The sequence below is a fragment of the Cetorhinus maximus genome, chromosome 1, assembly GCF_964194155.1.
Source record: "Cetorhinus maximus chromosome 1, sCetMax3.hap1.1, whole genome shotgun sequence".
In the NCBI taxonomy this organism is placed as follows: Eukaryota; Metazoa; Chordata; class Chondrichthyes; order Lamniformes; family Cetorhinidae; genus Cetorhinus; species Cetorhinus maximus.
In genome coordinates, this window is record NC_135879.1 from 237976701 (window position 1) to 237989868 (window position 13168).

Sequence of the window (13168 nt, forward strand, 5' to 3'; positions counted from 1 at the left end):
TCCTGACGCCAATCCTGAATGTCCAAGTTCTAAACTTAATGCCCCCTTGTTCTGGATTCTCCCCCTGGCCCCAACCGCAACTAGAGGAAATACTTTCTCTCTATTTACCCGATCATCTCTTTTAATCAGAAACACCTCAATTAGATCACCCCTTAAGCTTTAATATCAGAGGAATGCAAGCCTAATCCAGGCCCCATAATTTAACCCTTTAAACTTTGGCATCATTCTGGTGAATCTGCGCTGTGCCTACTCCAAGGTCGATCTCTCCCCCCTGAGTTGCGTTGTGGTTCTGTGTGTATATGTGGCGTCCATGTTGAGAACCGTCCACTTCATAATTGGCATTAAACAATTTTTTTCTGTTAACTAGTTGAGGGAGGGAAGCTGGTGAGGACATGGGGAATGTTCTTTGCTGGTTCTTTTCTGGCGATTGACTTTAAATGTCCTCGAACCAGAAGAATAACTGAATGGGACCTCAGTTCAATGTCTGATCCAAAGGATAGAGTCTCTGATGCCGAGGCCACACCTTCAGGACCACACTGGGCTGTCAGCCTAGATTCTTGTTACAGGGCTCAAATCCCCTGACCTAGAGGTGAGATGTTGCATTTAGATAGCATCTTTTTATGAACTCAGTACATCCCAAATAGTTCATAGCCAATGAAGTTCAATTACGTGTAATCACTGTTTTTAATGTGGGAAATGTGACAGCCATTTTGTGCACTGCAAGATCCCACAAACAGCAATGAGACATGGGCCGGAATTTTCCAGCCCCTCACGCCGGAGATTTCAATGGCTCGCTGGCCTCACCACGGGGAAGCCGTCACGGCGGGGGAACTGGAACATTCCGGCCAATGTTTTCAAGATGTTGGCCAAGTTAGGCATATTGGCCAGGGCAGTAGAGAGAAGTCTCCTGCTCTTCTTTAACGAGCGCCTGAGAGGGAAGACAGGGCCTCAATGGCACCTCCAACAGTGCAGCATTCCCTTAGTACTGCACTGGAGTGTCAGCCATGGATATATGCTCAGGTCCTGGAGCTGGACTGGTTCTGGTTTCCGAAGAATCCCGAAGAACCAATTTCTCCACTCGGACAGGCGTTAGGCCACTAATTAACACTTTCAAGGTAATTCAAACCGGCTTTAGACATCCACAAGGGACTTCTTACAAAATACAAACAGAAATTGTTGGAAACACTCAGCAGCTGGGGCAAGAGTCAACATTTCAGGTTGACCCCCGCTCTTTCAACTAACGCTTCAGGTCATTAAAGTTTGAGATATTATTTAGCTTTGAGCAAATGCAGAAAAAGGGAAAGGGCAGAGGGGAGGAGGAAGGCCTGAGATAGAATGGCAGGAGAGATTTGATGACGAAAAGGGGTGATGGTGCAAGGGTAAAGGGAATTGGAAATGGAACAAGTAAAGCAGTGTTCCCCAAACATTTTTCTGCTGTGACCCCACTGTAAGGCTATTGCAGTCCCAGAGAGAAAACTGGGGGGAGGAGAGTTGTTGCAGGGGGCAGGGGTGTGCATTGGGGGTTCAAACACCGGGGAGTACAGGCACAAAAAAAACAACGACGGCACCTTCCATATTACAGGCTGTGGTGTCGGTGCTCGGGCCTCAGAGCTTATTGGATTAGGCCATGCCCCCAAGCAAAGTAAAAGCGTACTCACAGCTGATCCCAGGCCTGTCAGATTCGAGTCTCGCACCCCCAATTACTTTTCTCCTCCCCGCAACCCCCCCCCACCACCACTGGGGCTCGCAACCCAAGTTCGGGGATCCCTGAAGTTAAAGTACAAAGAGGAGGTGTAAATGGCGACAGAAGAATCCTGACTGGTACCTGCTACTCAAAAGAAGAATGGGGGAAGAGGTTATGATCTAGAGTCATTGAACTTCAGTGTTGTATCCAGAAGGTTGTAAAGTGTCTAATCAATAGAAGAATTCCTTGGGTTTCCATTGTGCTCCATTGGAACAGAATAGGAGGTCAAGAACAAGGAGGTCAGAGTGGACCGGAAACCCAGGGTCACCCTTGCGGACTGAAAAGATGCGGTGAAGCAAAGTAATCACCCAATCACACATTGGGTTCGGTTGAGTTTGGTTGCTCAAATGTAGAGGAGGCCAAAAGGATTGGAGTCGTGCAGGGATCTTGGAGGATTGGGGGCAGGACACAGAGGTAGGACCAGGTTATTTGAGGGATTTTAAAACAAGGAGGAGAATTTTAAAATCGAGATATCACTGCACCGGGATCCAGTCTAGGCCAGTGAGCCTTGGATACGGGCAGCAGAGCTTTGAATGAATTAAAGTTTACGGAGGGTGGGAGAAAGCACCATTAAGGGATCCATGACCATTGCCTAGGTTGTTTTTTTCAGTCAGGAAAAACGGGGATGACCAGATTGACTTCAGAAACCAATCACCCTCCAGACCTATTGATCATACATCATCTGCAGATTTAATGAGGCTTCTCTTAGTGGTGAGTTTACTTTCTCGAAGGGCTGATTTTATGGACCTAATCAAGGGGGGGTTAGGGAGGCTAAGCCTTTCATTTAAGTGATATTCGCCCCTCCCCATGGATTACAGGCTTTGGCCCCTCGTGAGTAACCGTCTGATTTTAAAGTTCATGAAATATCTATGAGAATTGATTGGATCCAATTGATTTTTTTTTTTGGTCTCTTTCCCCTTTGCAAATCTTTTGAAATTGTAATTATTTTTTACAGAGTGCGTGGCTATATTTTTTTTTTGTCAAGCTGAAGCGATGGCGAGGCAGGCAGGTCAATTAACACAAGGGGGCTGTCAGCGAGTGAGCGGGCATTTGTGACGCACTCATTGCGTTAAGGTCAGAAGAAAAGACATTTACACATTGAGGCAGTCTCGTCTGAACTCGTATGGAGGCTTCAAAGCAATTTCTTTTTGCCGTGCGGTTACAAATGTGACGGCCATTTTTGCGCACAGCAAGATCTCACAATCATCAAAGAGATGAGTGGCTCATTTCCCTGATCGGTGATTGATTGGGGTGGGGAGGGAACGTTGTCCAGGAGGTCAGACGAACATCCCACTCACCTTCAGGTGCACTGTAAAGTCTTTAACGTCCAACCAAACTATTCGTTTGAGGAAAAAAAAGACATGCATTTATATGGCACCTTTGGTGACCTCGGGTCATTACAAAGTTCTTCACCATCATTGAAGCGAAATTTTTGGAAGTATGCCGCTGTTGCAATATAGGAAATTGGCAGCCAATTTGAGCACAGCAAACTCCCACAAACAGCAATGAGATAATGACCAGATACTTTCTCCAGGAGGAATCGTCCACTCCTGTTGGAAACATAGAAACAAGGAGCAGGAGTAGGCCATTCAGCACTTCGAGCCTGCTCCACCATTCATTACGATCATGGCTGATCATCCAACTCAATAGCCTGCTCCCGCTTTCTCCCCATACCCTTTGATCCCTTTCGCCCCAAGAGCTATATCTAACTCCTTCTTGAAAACATACAATGTTTTGGCCTCAACTACTTTCTGTGGTAGCGAATTCCACAGGCTCACCACTCTCTGGGTGAAGAAATTTCTCCTCATCTCAGTCCTTAATGGTCTGTTTGCTGAAGACATCATAGTGGGTGGGAGCAGAAAATATCAGGAGATCGGAAAAATTGGTTTCACGTCATTGTAAGACCAGTTTGCGATTGTCCGCTCCATGCATCAATTTCCTGCCGCTGCATGTCGGGAACCTAATTTCAATACTTTAGCATCTCATTATAAGCCCTGCTCATCGGAATCATCCCCACATGCTGGATCATCCGGGCATTCACACTGACGTGTTTCACAACTGTACACAAGCAACGTTCACCTGGCAAGCTCCACATCGCTCGGGACTTCAATGCTTGTTTGCCTACCTTGCTTCGGGCAGCAGTCGCGGTCATCAGCGCCAGGCTTCGCAGGCAGCACCACATCACTTTTCGGGGGCTCTTGGACAGACCAGCCATGGTTAACTGAAGAAGTTAAGGAAAGCATAAAACTTAAGGAAAAAGCATATAACTGCGCAAAGATGAGTGGCAGGTCAGATGATTGATCAGAATATAAAGAACGACAGAGAATGACTAAAGGGTTAATCGGGAGAAAGAAAGTACGAGAGGAAGCTAACTAGAAATGTAAAAATGGATAGCAAGAGCTTCTACAGGAATTTAAAAAGGAAAAGAGTAATTAAAGTGAGTGTTGGTCCTCTAGAGAATGACAGTGGAGAGTTAATAGTAGATAATAAGGAAATAGCAGATGAAATGAGCAAATATTTTGCTTCTGTGTTCACTAAAGAGGATACAAAAAAACATTCCAGTAATAGCTGTGAATCAAGAGGTGGAAGGGAGAGGGGAACTTGTTGAAATTACAATCACTAGGGAAGCGGTACTAAGCAAACAGTTGGAGCTGTGGGCTGGCAAGTCTCTGGGTCCTGACAGACTTCATCCTAGAGTCTTAAAAGAGGTGACGAATGGGGTAATAGATGTGTTTGTGTTAATTTTCCAAAATTCCTGAGATTATGGAAAGCTTGCATCAGACTGGAAAGTAGCAGATATAATCCCTCTATTCAAGAAGGGAGGGAGGCAGAAAACAGGGAACTATAGGCCAGTTAGCTTGATGTCTGTAATGGGGAAGTTGTTAGAATCGATCATTAAGGAGGTTATGGCTGGACACTTAGAGAAACTCAAGGTAATCGGGAAGAGTCAGCATGGTTTTGTGAAAGGGAAATCATGTTTAACCAATTTATTGGAGTTTTTTGAAGGAGTAACATGGGCAGTGGATAAAGGGGAGCCTGTAGACGTGTTGTACTTGGATTTCCAGGAGACATTTGATAAGGTGCCGCATCAAAGGCTATTGCAGAAAATAAAAGCTCATGGTGTAGGGGTAACATATTATCATGGATAGAAGATTGGCTGGCTGGCAGAAAACAGATAGTATGCACAAATGGGTCTTTGTCTGATTGGCAGGATATGATGAGTGGAGTTCTGCAGGAGTCTGTGCTGGGGCCTCAACATTTTACAATTTTTATCAATGACTTAGGTGAGGAGAGTGAAGACACAGTAGCTAAAGTTGCAGATGACACAAGGATAAGTAGGAAAGTACATTGTGAAGAGGGCAAAAGGAAGCTGCAGATGGATATAGATAGGTTGAGTGAGTGGGCAAAAATCTGGCAGATGGAGTGTAATGTGGAAAAATGTGAAGTTCACTTTGGCAGGAAGAATAAAAATGTGGAATGGTACTTAAATGGAGAATGACTGCAGAATTCTGAGCTGCAGAGGGATCTAGCTGTTCGAGTTCATGAGTCACAAAACTTTAGTGTGCAGCAAAAGCAAGTAATTAAGAAGGCTAATGGAATGTTATCCTTTACTATGAGAGGGATTGAACATAAAAATAAGGATGTTATGCTTCAGTTATACAGGAAATTGGTGAGACCATATCTCCAATACTGTGTGCAGTTTTGGTCTCCTTATTTTTAAGGAAGGATGTAAATGCATTGGAGGGGAGGTTTACTAGATTGATATCTGGAATGGGCGGGTTCTCTTATGAGGAAAGGTTAGACAGACTGGGCTTGTTTTCACTAGAGTTTAGAAATTAAGGGGCAAAAGTGGAGTGAGTAAATAACTACAATAACCATCACTAGAGAAAAAGCACCAGGGAAACTAATGGGGCTAAAGGCCGATACGTCCCCTGGGTCTGATGGGTTGCACTCGAGGATATTAAAAGAAGTAGCTGCAGAGATAGTGGATGCACTGGTAGTAATCTTCCAAGGATCCTTACGTTCTGGAAAAGTCCCAGAGGACTGGAAAACAGCCAATGTGACACCCTCATTCAAAAAGGGAGAGAGACAAATAAAGGCCAGTTAGCTTAGCATCCGTGATTGGGAAAATGTCAGAGTCTATTATAAAGGACGTAATAGCAGAGCAGGTAGAAATGCATAATATAATCGAGCAGAGTCAGCATGGCTTCTTGAAGGGGAAATCATGCCTGACAAATTTATTAGAATTCTTTGAGGAGGTAACAATCAGGATAGATAAAGGGGAACCAGTAGATGTAATATATCTGGATTTCCAAAAGGTGTTCAATAAGGTACCATACATAAGGCTACTTAATAAGATAAGAGCCCATGGTGTTAGGGGTGTTATATTAGCATGGATAGAGAATTGGCTAACTATTAGAAGACAGAAAGTTGGGATAAGGGGGACATTTTCAGGATGGCAACCTATAACTAGTGGAGTGCCACAGGGATCAGTGCTGGGGCCTCAATTATTTACAATATATTTTAATGACTTGGATGAGGGAAATGAATGTCCTATCGCAAGGTTTGCAGTTGATACAAAAATAGGTGGGAAGGCAATGGTGAGGATGACACAGAGTCTACAGAGGGATATAGACAGGTTAAGTGAGTGGGCAAAGACTTCGTAGATAGAATATAATGTGGGAAACTGTGAGGAAGAATAGAGGAGGTAAATATTATTTAAATGGAGAAAAACTGCAAAAAGCTACAGCACAGAGGGATTTGGGAGTCCTCGTGCATGAATCACAAAAAGCTAACATACAAGTTCAATAGGTAATAGGGAAGGCAAATGGAATGTTGGCCTTTATTTCAAAGGAAATGGAGTGTAAAAATAGGGAAGTCTTGCTAAAAGACTTGTTGTTAGGCCACACCTAGAACACTGTGAACAGTTTTGGTCCCATTATCTAAGGAAAGATATGCTGGCATTGGAGGCAGTCCAGAGAAGGTTCACTAGGTTGATCCCGGGGATGGGGGGATTTTCTTATGAGGAGAGGTTGAGTAGGTTGGGCCTGTACTCATTGGAGTTTAGAAGAATGAGAGGCGACCTTATTGAAACATATAAGATTCTTAGGGGGCTTGACAGGTTAGATGCTGAAAGGTTGTTTTCCCTTGTGGGAGAGTCTAGGACCAGAGGGCATAATCTCAGAGATAGGGGGCACCCATTTAAGGTAGAGATGAGGAGGAATTTCTTCTCTCAGAGGGTGGTGAATCTGTGGAATCCTTTACCGCAGAGGGCTGTAGAGGCTGGGTCAACACATATATTGAAGGCTGAGATAGACAGGTTTTTAATCAGTAAGGGAATCAAGGGTTATGGGGGAAAAGGCAGGAAAATGGGGTTGAGGATTATCAGATCAACCATGATCTCATTGAATGGTGGAGCAGAATCGATGGGCCGAATGGCTTACATCTGCTCCTATGTCTCTTATAGTGAGGGGTGGCTTGATTGAAGTATAAAAGATCCTGAACAGTATTAACAAGGTGGACTCGGAAAGGATGTTTCCTCTCGTGGGTGAGTCCAGAACTAGGGGGCACATTTTAAAATTAGGGGTCACCCTTTTAGGACAGAGTTGAGGAGAAACTTTTTCTCTTAAAGGGTTGTGCGATTTTAGAATTGTCTGGCTCCGAAGGTGGAGGTGGGGTCATTGGATTTTTAAGGCAGAGGTAGATAGATTCTTGTTAGGCAAGGGAATCAAAGGTTATCAGGGGTAGATGGGAATGTGGAATTCGAAACATAAACTGATCAGCCATGCTATTTATGAATGACGGAGCAGGCTCGAGAGGCCAAATGGCCTACTTCTGCTCCTGTTTTGTATGTTTCTATGTTCATGTGTAAAGCGTGGGTGGCTTTTCACTGCCTGCAGGGCTGGGGCTTGCTTGGGGAAGGGGGAGACGTGGCCTCAGGCAAGGGAAGAGGCTGCAGGACGAAGGCTGTACTGGGGAAGGGGGTATCCCAAGGCATGTGTGGGGGGGCACAAGTTGATCTGTGCAAGTGGCCTCAAGATGGTGCGGGCTGAGGAGGCAGTCTCCAGAGGAGATGAGGCCAGGTGGAAATGTGAGGGTGTGTGTGAGAGTGAGTGGTAATATAAGTGAGTGAGATGCCAGTGAATGTGTGATGGCCTTGTGAGGGGGTGAGTTTGGAGTGATGAGATGGCTGCCTTACCCTGGCGGCATAGATGAGATCATTCATCACAGGTGCCAGTCTTCAGCCAATTCAATTCACTCCACGTGATATCAAGAAATGGCTGAAGGCACTGGGTACTGCAAAGGCTATGGGCCCTGACAATATTCCGCCAATTGTACCGAAGACTTGTGCTCCAGAACTTGCCACATCCCTAGCCAAGCTGTTCCAGTACAGCTACAACACTGGCAACTACCCAACTCTGTGGAAAATTGCCCAGGTATGTCCTGTCCACAAAAAGCAGGACAAATCCACCCCACCATTTACCACCCCATCAGCCTGCTCTTGATCATCAGTAAAGTAATGGAAGGGGTCATCAACTGTGCTATCAAGTGGCAGTTGCTTAGCAAAAACCTGCTCACTGATGCCCAATTTGGGTTCCACCAGGACCACTCAGCTCCTGACCTCATTACAGCCTTGATTCAAACATGGACAAATGAGCTGAACTTCCAAGGTGAGGTGACAGTGACTGCCCTTGAAATCAAGGCCACATTTGACCGAGTGTGGCATCAAGGAGCCCTAGCAAACCTGGAGTCAATGGGGATCAGGGGGAAAACTCTCTGCTGGTTGGAGTATAACCTAGCCCAAAGGAAGATGGTTGTAGTTGTTGGAGGTCAGTCATCTTAGCTCCAGGACATCGCAGCAGGAGTTCCTCAGGGTAGTGTACTAGGCCCAACCATCTTCAGCTGCTTCATCAATGACCTTCCTTCCATCATAAGGTCAGAAGTGAGGATGTTCACTGACGATTGCATAATGTTCAGCACTATTCACGACTCCTCACACACTGAAGCCATCCATGTCCAAATGCAGCAAGACCTGGACAATATCCAGGCTTGGGCTGACAAGTGGCAAGTAACATTCGTGCCACATAATGTCAGGCAATGACCATCTCCAACAAGAGAGAATCCAACCATCGCCTCTTGATGTTTAATGGCATTACCATCACTGAATTCCCAACAATCAACATTCTGGGGGTTACCATTGACCAGAAACTGAACTGGACTAGCCATATAAATACTGTGGCTACAAGAACAGGTCAGAGGCTAGGAATCGTGTGACGAGCAACTCACCACCTGAATCCCCAACACCTGTCCACCATCTACAAGGCACAAGTCAGGAGTGTGATGGAATACTCCCCACTTGCCTGGATGCAGCTCCTACAACACTCAAGAAGCTGGGCACTGTCCAGGACAAAGCAGTCCCCTTGATTGGCAGCACATCCACAAATATTCACTCCCTCCACCACTGGCGCACAGTAGCAGCAACGTGGAGCATCTACAAGATGCAGTGAAGGAATTCGCCAAGGCTCCTTAGACAGCACCTTCCAAATCCATAACCACTACCACCTAGAAGGACAAGGGCAGCAGGTAAGTGGGAACACCACCACCTGGAAGTTTCCCTCCAAGCCACACACCATCCTGACTTGGAAATATATCACCATCCCTTCACTGTTATTAGGTCAAAATCCTTCCTAACAGCACTGTGGGTGAACCAACACCACATGGACTGCAGCGGTTCAAGGAGGCAGCTCACCACCACCTTCTCAAGGGCAATTAGGGATGGGCAATAAATGCTGGCCCAGCCAGCGAAGCCCACATCCCTTGAATGAATAAAAAAAACAACTAACGTCCCATGAAAAAAAAATTATCCTTTCATAAACCTGAAGATCTCTCAATCGACTCTATTCTTTAAGACCTACCTCTTTGACCAAGCTTTTGATCACCTGATATGTAATATCAGATATAGCTGCATATCTGATATATAATATCTCCTTATGTGGCTCAGGGTCAGTTCATGTCCAATTTTTGTTTTACGACATGTCAATGCAACTTGCTGTTCTCTTGTCAGGAGGGATAACAGAGAGCAAAATTCGTCACAGTGAGCTTGGTATGAGGAGCTCTGCTATTTAATGGAATAATGTTCTCTGCTGCCATAGTCTCATCCCTCATCTTAATAAGCACCAGAGCTATAGTAAAAATGGCTTGAACAGGATAATAATGACTAAGATAACTGTATAAAACTGTTACGGTAGCGTTTTGTGAATTTTTAATACAGCCCTGCTTTCTCTCCTGCATGACCTGGTACTTCCCATATTGTCATTTGCTGGCACTTCATCATTATTAGACAATTTATTACTGTCACTCCAAAACACAAACCTGTGCTGACTGCCTTCCTTCCTGAGTTTGGCTCATTAAGAAATGGGGTCCTTGCTAATAAAAGGTTGAGCCATGTCTCCTTACCCATTTCGTGCTTTGCTTATGTCACAATGAGGCCCTAGAAGCCAATCCCTTTCGCACTCCCTCACAAGCCCTTGCCTCTTCACCCTACTTTTCCCTGTATACCCCTCAAGCTCCTCTGCTCTTCTTCAGAAAGCACAACTCAGGAATATGATGGAATGCATTGTCTGGGTGAGTGCAGCTCCAACAACACTCAAGGAGCTTGCTGTCATCCAGGACAAAGCAGCCTGTTTAACTGGCACATTACAACAGTGACTACACTTCAAAAGTATTTTATTGGCTGTAGAGCACTTTGAGATACCCAGTGGTTGTGAAATGTGTCATATTAGTGAAGCCTTTCTTTCTTTTCACCCCGTCCACAACCATAAACATTCACCCCCACCTCACCACTGAGGTACAGTGGCAACAGTGTGTACAATGTGCACTCGAGCAACTCACCAAGGTTCCCTCAACAGCACCTTCCAAACCGGTGACTTCTGCCACGTACCTCTCGGAGCAAGGGCAGCAGATGCATGGTAATTCCACCGCTTGTAGGTTCTCCCCTAAGTCCACCCTGACTTGGAAATATGCCCCTGTTCCTTCACTGTCAGAGGATCAAGACTCTGGAACACCCTTCCTAACAGCATCTACTTCAGATGAGGAAGGATTTTTCCCACGGTGGGCGGGCTCAGCGAGGGTGGGTGGGTGGGAGTGGTCGGGAAGCCGACCACTGCCTGCAATCGGGGCCGGACCGCAATTTCACACTGGCGGGCCAAGTAAAGTCCACCCAGTGTGAAACGCATGCTTCACCGCTCAGCACTGCCTGTGTTGGGGTGTGGGGAGACAGGAGGGCAAGTTCAAACTTTATGCATGTATAGACGAATAGAGGCATAGACTATTTTCTAAATGGGGAGAGAATTCAGAAATCTGGAGTGCAAAGGGACTTGGGAGTCCTAGTCCAGGATTCTCTTAAGGTTAACTTGCAGGTTGAGTCGGTAGTTAGGAAGGCAAATGCAATGTTGGCATTTATTTCGAGAGGACTAGAATATAAAAGCAGGGATGTACTGCTGAGGCTTTATAAGGCTCTGGTTAGACCACATTTAGAATATTGTGAGTAATTTTGGGCCCCATATCTCAGGAAGGATGGGCTGGCCCTGGAGAGGGTCCAGAGGAGGTTCACGAGAACGATCCCAGGAATGAAAGGCTTAACATATGAGGAACGTTTGAGGACTCTGGGTCTATACTCGATGGAGTTTAGAAGGATATGGGGGGATCTGATTGAAACTTACAGAATACTGAAAGGCCTGGATAGAGTGGACGTGGGGAAGATGTTTCCATTAGTAGGAGAGACTAGGACCCGCGGGCACAGCCTCAGAGTAAAGGGAAGACCTTTTAGAACAGAGATGAGGAGAAACTTCTTTAGCCAGAGAGTGGTGAATCTATGGAATTCATTGTCACAGAAGGCTGTGGAGGCCAGGTCATTGAGTGTATTTAAGACCGAGATAGATAGGTTCTTGATTGGTAAGGGGATTAAAGGTTACAGGGAGAAGGCGGGAGAATGGGATTGAGAAACTTATCAGCCATGATTGAATGGCGGAGCAGACTCGATGGGCCAAATGGCCTAATTTCTGCTCCTATGTCTTATGGTCTTATGGTCTTATGTGTGCAGATGCGCACTGGAAAAGCTCCCTGAAGCAGAGCTGGCTCAGGGAGATGAAGATATGAGAAATTAAAAATAAAGATTTTTAAAATGATATCGAACATGTGGCCCTATCACATGAGCAGGGACATGTTATTAATGAAACGTTAAAAATGCTATTTTATTTTTATTTGCTGTTGGAAACCTCATCCCGCTTGTGGATGAGGTTTCATAAAAAAATGCAAAGGCCGCTTGGCCTTTTCACCTGCCCGCCAGCCGTAAGGTTGGACGGGCAGTGAAAAATTTCTTTTAATTATAACTCTTTAATGGCCTTAATAAGCCTTTTAATTGTCGGCAGGCGTGCTGCTGAGTCCCGCGCGCACCCGCCATCCGAAATATCGTGCGGGTGCACGATGACGCCGGGACACTTGCCCAATGTCATCGCGCGTCATTTTACGCTCGTTGGGGTCGGGCACGCGCCCGCCTGACGAGTGTTATTTTCTGGCCGTGGACAGTTCCAGAAGGCGGCTCACCACCAACTTGTCAAAGGCAATTGGAGGTGGGCAGCAAACGCTGAGCTTCCAGTGACACCCACATCCCATGAATGAATGAAAGAGAAAAATAAAACCAGTGTTTCATTGAGCCTGCTTCTGCTGTTCTGTGTTTCAGGCGGGACATTGAACCCATCTTCGCTCTCAGGTGAATGTAAAATATCACTCTTTGGAGAAGAGTAGGGGAGTTCTCCCTGTTGCCCTGACCAATATCTATCCAATATCATTGAAGCAAATCGATTCTCTGCTCTTTATCACATTGCTGTTTGTGGGGCCTTGCTGTTGGTAAATTAGCTGCTGCCTTGCCTGCATTACCACAGCAAGTGTGACAGAGAGTAAACACCAACATGGCTAGGCCGAGCAACCCGCTTCCATGAAGAAATTTCTGCGTGATCTTGAGGCGGGAGAAGGGGGCAAGGAGACCTCACTATGTTCACATGATATGGCCGTCACCTCCCCCCAACCTCCGCCCCCGCCCCGCAAAAGGCTTCAGACGCTGATTCGTCTTACCTTGCTCTCTTGGGTACCGAGGCACCCAACGATCCCACAATAGTGATGGAATGCTGATGTTTCCAAGTCAAGATGGTTTGTGATTCAAGGGGAACTTGCCAGTGGTGGTGTTCCCATACATCTTTTTATTTATTCCTTCATGGGATGAGGGCATTGCTGGCAAGGCTCCACATTTATTACCCATTGCCCTTGAACTGAGTGACTTGCTGGACCATTTCTGTGGGTCTGGAGTCACATGTAGGCCAGACCAGGTAAGGTTAGCAGATTTCCCTTCCTAAAGGGCAGTAGTGA

The 13168-nt window shown here is 45.9% G+C and overlaps 1 protein-coding gene across 8 annotated transcripts in view; it reads left to right on the forward strand.

The window, feature by feature from the left end:
- The window catches only part of LOC144688054 (transcription factor COE3-like), a 573849-nt gene that overhangs the window by 476195 nt on the left and 84486 nt on the right, over positions 1 to 13168 (forward strand). The window lies entirely within an intron of this gene.